General features: G+C 47.0%; 1 pseudogene; it reads right to left on the minus strand.

The window, feature by feature from the left end:
* Positions 1 to 1983: 1983 nt before the first annotated feature.
* On the minus strand, positions 1984 to 4538 carry LOC100976325 (homeobox protein VENTX-like; annotated as a pseudogene).
* Positions 4539 to 6912: the final 2374 nt, after the last annotated feature.

Below are 6912 nucleotides of genomic sequence, written 5' to 3' on the forward strand. Positions count from 1 at the left end.
GACCACAGGTATGTGTCACCATGCCTGGCTAATTTATTTTATTTTGTAGAGACAGAGGCTCTCACTATGTAGCCTAGGCTGGTCTGGAACTCCTAGGCTTAAGTGATACTCTCACCTCAGCCTCTCGAGTAGCTGAGATTACAGGTTTGAGCCACTGCACCCAGCATAAAGTTCTTTTGTAAGAGTTCCCACCTTCATGACTTAATCACCTCCTAAAGGCCATACCTCTCTATCAAATTGGTAATTAGGTTTCGACATATGATTTTTGGGGGAAACATTCAGACCATTGCATATGGCACAGTAAATTAATATAAGGTGGAGTAGGATACATGTAATAATTGAGGTGTAAAAAGGCATTGCTTGTGAATAGAAGAGGTAATTTCAGCAGACAGGTTCAGGAAATATAACACTGGTTTTGAGTCTTGAATTATGTCTAGAGTTCCAAAAAATGCAGGAATAAGGGAAATGAACAATGAAGCACATTTGAAAAGAGTAGGTTGTGCTCGAGAGGTGACAAATTATCTACTTTGACTCTAGAGCATTTGGGGGCTAGGAGTGTTTGAAGGGGTTGGAGTGTTTTGGGGCAGAGAAAAAGCTATGATGGGAACTAGGTAACTGACATCACTGTCTGCCTGCTTGCTCAAGCCACGCACCTTGAAGTAATCTCTGAAGTCTTTCATTCTTCTTTTTCCTTTTCCTCCCACATGTGATCCTAGAGTAGATTCTGTAAAATCCTACCCCTCTTGCATATCATACCTGGGTTCAACTCTTTCCATCTGTCTTGCTGTCACTCTGGTCCAGGCCACCCCCACATCTCACTTGAAATCTGCAGGGGCTTCCAACTGAGTTCCTTGCCTCGTCCCTTGCCCCAGCTCAATCTCTTCTTCTTAGGGTAGCCAAACTGACCCATCCAGGCTGAATATCACATTAGTTTGCTTCCTTACTTTTCTTTTTTCTGGTTGTAAACACTTCCAGCAAGGCAGAAATGAGTAAGGGGAAAGTGGAACTTGCTGTGGACACGGCCACAGGACCACGCTTTTGTTCCTGTTGGGGTGCTTGGGTCGGTTTCACAGGTCGCCTCTCAGTCCTGCAGGCTGAACCCGTCTGTCTGGGTGCCCCGCGCTGCCTGCCTCCTGGGCACTCTGGGGCGACGTGGACGGATGCGCCCTTGTCTAAGCTTCGGTGCGTGTGGTGAGGGGTCTGCACCAAAAATGCTCCATCAATGAGGGAGAGTCCTCCGCGGGAGGGCCTTCCGTGCCTCCCATTCTGGGCACTTCGAGATTTTCTGCAGGAAGTGCTGTCCTTGAGTCATTCTGTTTTGTCCCGAGGTTGCTGCGAGGAGGGGGACAGGTGAGCACATGCTGAAGAGTGGGGACATGTGCGACGGTTTCAGTCCAGGCACAGCAGCAGGTCCTGGCTGCCCCACTTTCCCTGGCCCGAGAAGAGCAGCCCCCAGCAGGCTGCCGGCACAGTCCCTGCTCACTCACGGCCTAGAGAGCATTGCAGGGCCCCAGCACCCCGCCTTAATTTTCACCTTTGTTCCCTCCTGCTTTCCAGCTTTGGAGTCCTTGTTAAGAGGGACTCGAACCCCAAGGTTATAAACACGACACTAGCATTCCCTTCCAATCCTTCCTGGTTTTCTTTTTTACACACAAAATTTACAATCTTTACTTTTTCCAACTGGAAAACCAGTTTTTCCAACATTTTTTAAAAAACAAATTATCCTTTTATCATATGCTGAAAGCCCTACCCATAACAAGCCCATTTCTGCGTTTGACTCTGTTCACTGACCATTTACTTCCTAAACGGACCCTTTTGGTAACTTTCAGTGAAGAGGTGGCTTTAATAAAAATATTCTCCAGAAAGCTCCAGAACCTTTGCGTGGGTAAGGGTGAGAGGTGCCGCCACGATGTAAACAGAACAGAGCAGCTGAGTCCTCCAGGTAGGCGCCAGGTGCGATCTGCACAGACCGCGCGTGTGGGAGGCATGGAGTCAGAGGTGCATCCTCAAAATGCATCCCCCCGTCTCCTGCAGCGCGCTCAGGCCCCAGGGCCCCGTGGACAGACCTGGTCCCAGCGTACGCACGCCACTTCCTGGGCTTGGCCGGTGGTACGCCAGAGGCTGCCCATAGCAGGAAGCCCCCGCAGAGGCCAGGGCCTCTTGTTCCACTTGGCAGAGACCCCAGAGGGAGCCAGGGGGCAGCATCAGAGCCTGGGGCCCTGGCAGGGGTGCCCAAGGGCACGGCAGCTGCAGGCCATTGACAAGGCCAGAAGACGGTGAGTGGAAAGCAGGGGGCGCGTGGAGAGACGCAGAGAAGGGGCTGTTCAGCTGGGAGTCCTGCGTTTGCCGTTTCTGTTTCATCTGGCGGTTTTGAAACCAGGTTTTTGTCTGGACGTCCGAGAGCTGCATCTCCCTGCCAGCCTTTTCCGTTCCAGAGGGCCCAGGTCCTGGTGGTGCTGGAAGACGCCCTCCAAGGCGCGGACCTGCTCGGTGGTGAAGGCTGTGCCTACACAGGGGGCCTGCCAGGGGTTTGGCTTCTTACCCAACCCAGCCACGGCCCCCTCCGGCGCAGGCAGATTTGAGGACCGAGCCTTCTTGATGCTGACGGCCTGAGGGGGCTCCCGGGTGCCGGATGTCTGGCCCGGGCCAGGGTGGCTCCCCGGGGAGACGTCGGCAGGCCTGGGGGTGTGGGTCGGCCCTGAGCAGCTGTTCTGGGAGAGCCAGTCCACAGAGCCAAAGCTGAAGGGCTGCTGCCGGCCACGAAGTGGGGAGGAGGAGGGACGCATGGCGGTCAGGTGGGCCAGAGGGAAGGCCGGGCAGGGCTGGCCAGGCGCAGGATCCACCACCTGCTTCCTTCTTAAAACCTGCTAATGGTTTCTCATCAGACATGGGGTTAAAAATCCATGGGCCTGTAAGGCCTACGTGGTCCAGGCTCTCCAACCTTGTCTCACACCATTCTCTCCCTTGTTCCTGACGCTCTACCCACCCTGGTCTTCATAGTTCCATCGGGCCTTTGCCTTGGCTGGTTCCTTTGCTTGACGTAGTCATCCCCTAGAGGGTCATGTGGCTTGCTCCTAGTTATTCAGGTCTCCGTTTAAATGTCTCTTACTCAGATGCTCCTCCTAATCACCCATTGTAGAGTGGTCCCCCACCCCTGCCATTCTCTAGTGCTGCTTTATTTTCTTCATAGCACTTGTCACCATTTGAAATTTTTTGTTTGCTTGCTTAATTTGTCTGCTTAATATTCTACTAAGAAATTAGGAATATTGACTAATTTCTGGTCTCTTGATTTTCCCAGTATCTCCCATGCTTGGCATTTAATTGATATTTACTGAATAAAAAGGCAAAGCTGGAGCGGCAGGCTGAGGCTAAATTTTGGAATGCTTGGGTGCATTGCTAAGGAGCCTGGACTTCACTCGATAGTTAAGAGGAGGGGCATTAGAACTCTTTGAGCAGAGGATTAATACAATTAGAATTAAGCTTTACGAGTACTGACCCAGAAGTAGGATGCAAGATGAATTGGAGAGGGAAGAGAGTAGGAATAAGAGATCTCTTAGAAGCCAAACTTCATACACTAGATGACTTGACTCTTTCCAAAATATTTGATGATTTTCTGGCTTCTTTGCCGTCGTGCATAAGAAACAGTGTGTGGATGCTGCTGTAATACCCTGGACATAAAATCAGTAGAGCATTATTACTTTTTTTTTTTTTTTTTTGAGATGGAGTCCCTCTCTTTTGCCCAGGCTGGAGTGCAGTGGCGTGATCTCGGCTCACTGCAGCCTCAAACTTCTGGGTTCAAGCAATCCTCCTGCCTCAGCCTCCTGAGTTGCTGAGACTACGGGCGTGCACTAATTTTTTAACATTTTTTTTTGTAGAGATGGAGTCTCACTCTCTTCCCCAGGCTGGTTTTGAACTCCTGAGCTTAAGGGATCCTCCTGCCTCAGCTTCCCAAAGTACTGGGATTACAGGTGTGAGCCACAGCACCACCTGGCACATTTGCCACTTTCAAATGTCCTTATTTGTTGATAGATTTGTTCTTTCCTCCCTTCCCCTCATCTCTGGACTGTCTTGTTCATCGAGGATGAGACCACGTCTTGTTCTCTCGATCCCAGAGTCTGGCACTGAGTAAGGCTCTCAACAAGTGTTTAAGACGTGTTTGTGGGATACATAGATATGGCAAGTAAATCCTTTTAAGTGTTTTCAGAAGGCTGTTATCCTGAGTCATTTCAAATTGGCCCATAGCAAGTATTTGTGTTGTGCAAAGCAAGGAATGGCACCTTTAATGAACTGGGAGGCTGAGGTAGAGATAAGGGCATGATGAGGAAAAAGATGGTAATTCTGTTTTTATTTTGGTTTCTTCTCCAGACTTTGGTTTATTGTTACGGAGTTTTTCAGGTCATAAACGCAGAAGACACATTGAGATCATTTTTGGGAGAACTGAGAATGTATCTGTGGGCATAATTCAGTGTGTTTTATTTTGGGAAATGAGAAGTCATGTTTTCACTTCATTTGTTGTTGCTAAGCTCTGAAGATTGCCAATTAGCCCTTGCCCTTGCTGGATGCCTTGGTAAATTTTTAAAATTTGTGGTCCTTGAAAAAACAAAGCAAACAGCCCTATTATTTTTCTGCACTTTTGCATCTTTATTGTATCACTTATTATAGTCTGCTTTATATTATGGTTATTTGTTGGTGTGGCTTTCTTCTCAGCTAGATTGGGAAGCCTTTAAGGCAGGAACTATGTTCATTAATCTCTTAGCATGGTGCCAGGTACATAGAAGGAGCTTAATTGATGCAGGCTGTATGGAATTTTTTGTAATTGTACATTAAGACATAGAGAAGAGGCTGTTTTTCTTTTTCTCAGTCCCCTTGGGAACTAGATGTTGATGCCATATTTTCTGTATTTCTGTTTGATCTGAAATCATTTATACATTGTCTTCAGGTATTTCATAAGGATTGTATTTATCTATATCAACGTCTATATCTGTCAGAGGCATTTGAACCAAAGTGACTCCATCTTGAATAGGGGCTGGGTAAAATGAGGCTGAGACCTACTGGGCTGCACTCCCAGGAGGTTAGGCATTCCTGGCCACAGGAGGAGATAGGAGGCTGGGACAAGATACAGGTCACAAAGGCCTTGCTGATAAACAAGGATGCAGTACAGAAGCCGGCCAAAACTAAGATGGCGATGAAAGTGACCTCTGGTCATCCTCACTGCTCATTATGCACTAATTATAATACATTAATATGCTAAAAGACGCTCCTAATGTCCCAAAGACAGTCTACAAATGTCATGGCAATGTCCAGAAGTACCCTATATAGTCTGACATGGGGAAGAACCCTCAGTTCTGGGAAATCGCTTTTGGGAAATCCCTGCTCCACCCCTTGTTTAGCATATAATCAAGAAATAACTGTAAGTATACTCAGTTGAGTGGCCCATGTCACTTCTGCCTGTGGAGTAGCCATTCTTTTATTCCTTTACTTTCTTAATAAACTCTATGGACTCACCCCAAATTCTTTCTTGTGTGAAGTCCAAGAACCTTCTCTTGGGGTCTGGATTGGGACTGCTTTCTGGTAACATATCTGTGTCTATGTCTGCATGCCCGTCTATCATCTGTCTGCCTGCGTATGTATGTATGTATGTATGTATGTATGTATGTATGTATGTATGTATGTATCTATCTATCTATCTATCTATCTATCTATCTATCTATCTATCTATCTCAAGAATACAGCTGTCTTTCCTGCAATAGACTGCTTGCTCTTCAGGAACTGGGTAGTATCCATGGGATAAAGATTGCTCCTTTGAAATTTTCCATTGGTGTCTTTCTGAGATTTTTGCATCATTTTTCAGCTTCGGGGATATAGAGCAGGAAGTATTTCCTGAATCATTGCTAATGAAGACCTCTGTGGAGTTTTCCTAAGTTGGGGGACTCCGTTAAGAGTAGAGCGAAGAACCAGAGCTTAGTGTGATTCCTCCTTAAAGAGTAGGCACCTGCAGAGGCTATTTGGGCTATCTGTGGCCTTGGGCTGATATTGAGTTGTATGGATATATTTAGCCCTTGCGTGGACACCCAGAACCTTCAAGAGTTGTTGGTTTTGAATCTTGAGAGTGCCTTGGAAATCCCTAATGAGACAGCTGGAACCACGATCACTGGCAAACTTATCCCTAAAGGTCTGATCATTTACCCTTAGTCAGGGTTTGGTCAGGTGGTCCCCTTTCTGTTCTCCTTAACTCAAGAGGAAAGGAGAAAACTGGGACTGGAAAAGCCCCTTTCCACACAGCAGCTTAGCAGGCCCTGTGGAAGTGTAGGAAGATGCCAGTGGCAGAAGGTTCACTTGGCTGCCTGACTATGGTCATGCTAGAAATTAGGATTCCAATGATTCCTCCAGATAGGCATCCAGGTTACTTTATTCTACAAGACCCAGTTCCTTTTGGGATTTGATTTCAAATGTATGTTTCATAGAGCTAATTAAAAAATCATAGTGTTGATGTTATGGATGGAACCCAAGGGGAGAGAAAGCTGGAGCCTCAGGAAAGGCATCAGAGTGACGCCAGGAGGTAGACATTGCACTCAAAAGATGCACAAAGGTGGCCGCAGCAGTTAACAGCAACTGCTGTGAGTCAGCCCCAAGTCAGGGATCTTCTAATGACAGCTCAGAAAGGAAGTTGCAAGCAGCGGTCCACTGGGTGGCTGATAGTTATTGATATCCAGAGGAAGCCATGGCACTGGATATAATTGGCTGCAGAGTGGGGGCACATTATACTAAATGGTACCTTTAAGAATTAACAAGTTTCTGTTCCTCTAGAGATAAATCGGTATAAAAGATTTTTAAATAAATGGTCATGTCAATGATGGAGAAAATGATTTCTGTCAAATGAATTAAATTGATTGGGGAGATGCAAGAGAGATT

Source organism: Pan paniscus, chromosome 7, assembly GCF_029289425.2.
Source record: "Pan paniscus chromosome 7, NHGRI_mPanPan1-v2.0_pri, whole genome shotgun sequence".
NCBI lineage: Eukaryota > Metazoa > Chordata > Mammalia > Primates > Hominidae > Pan > Pan paniscus.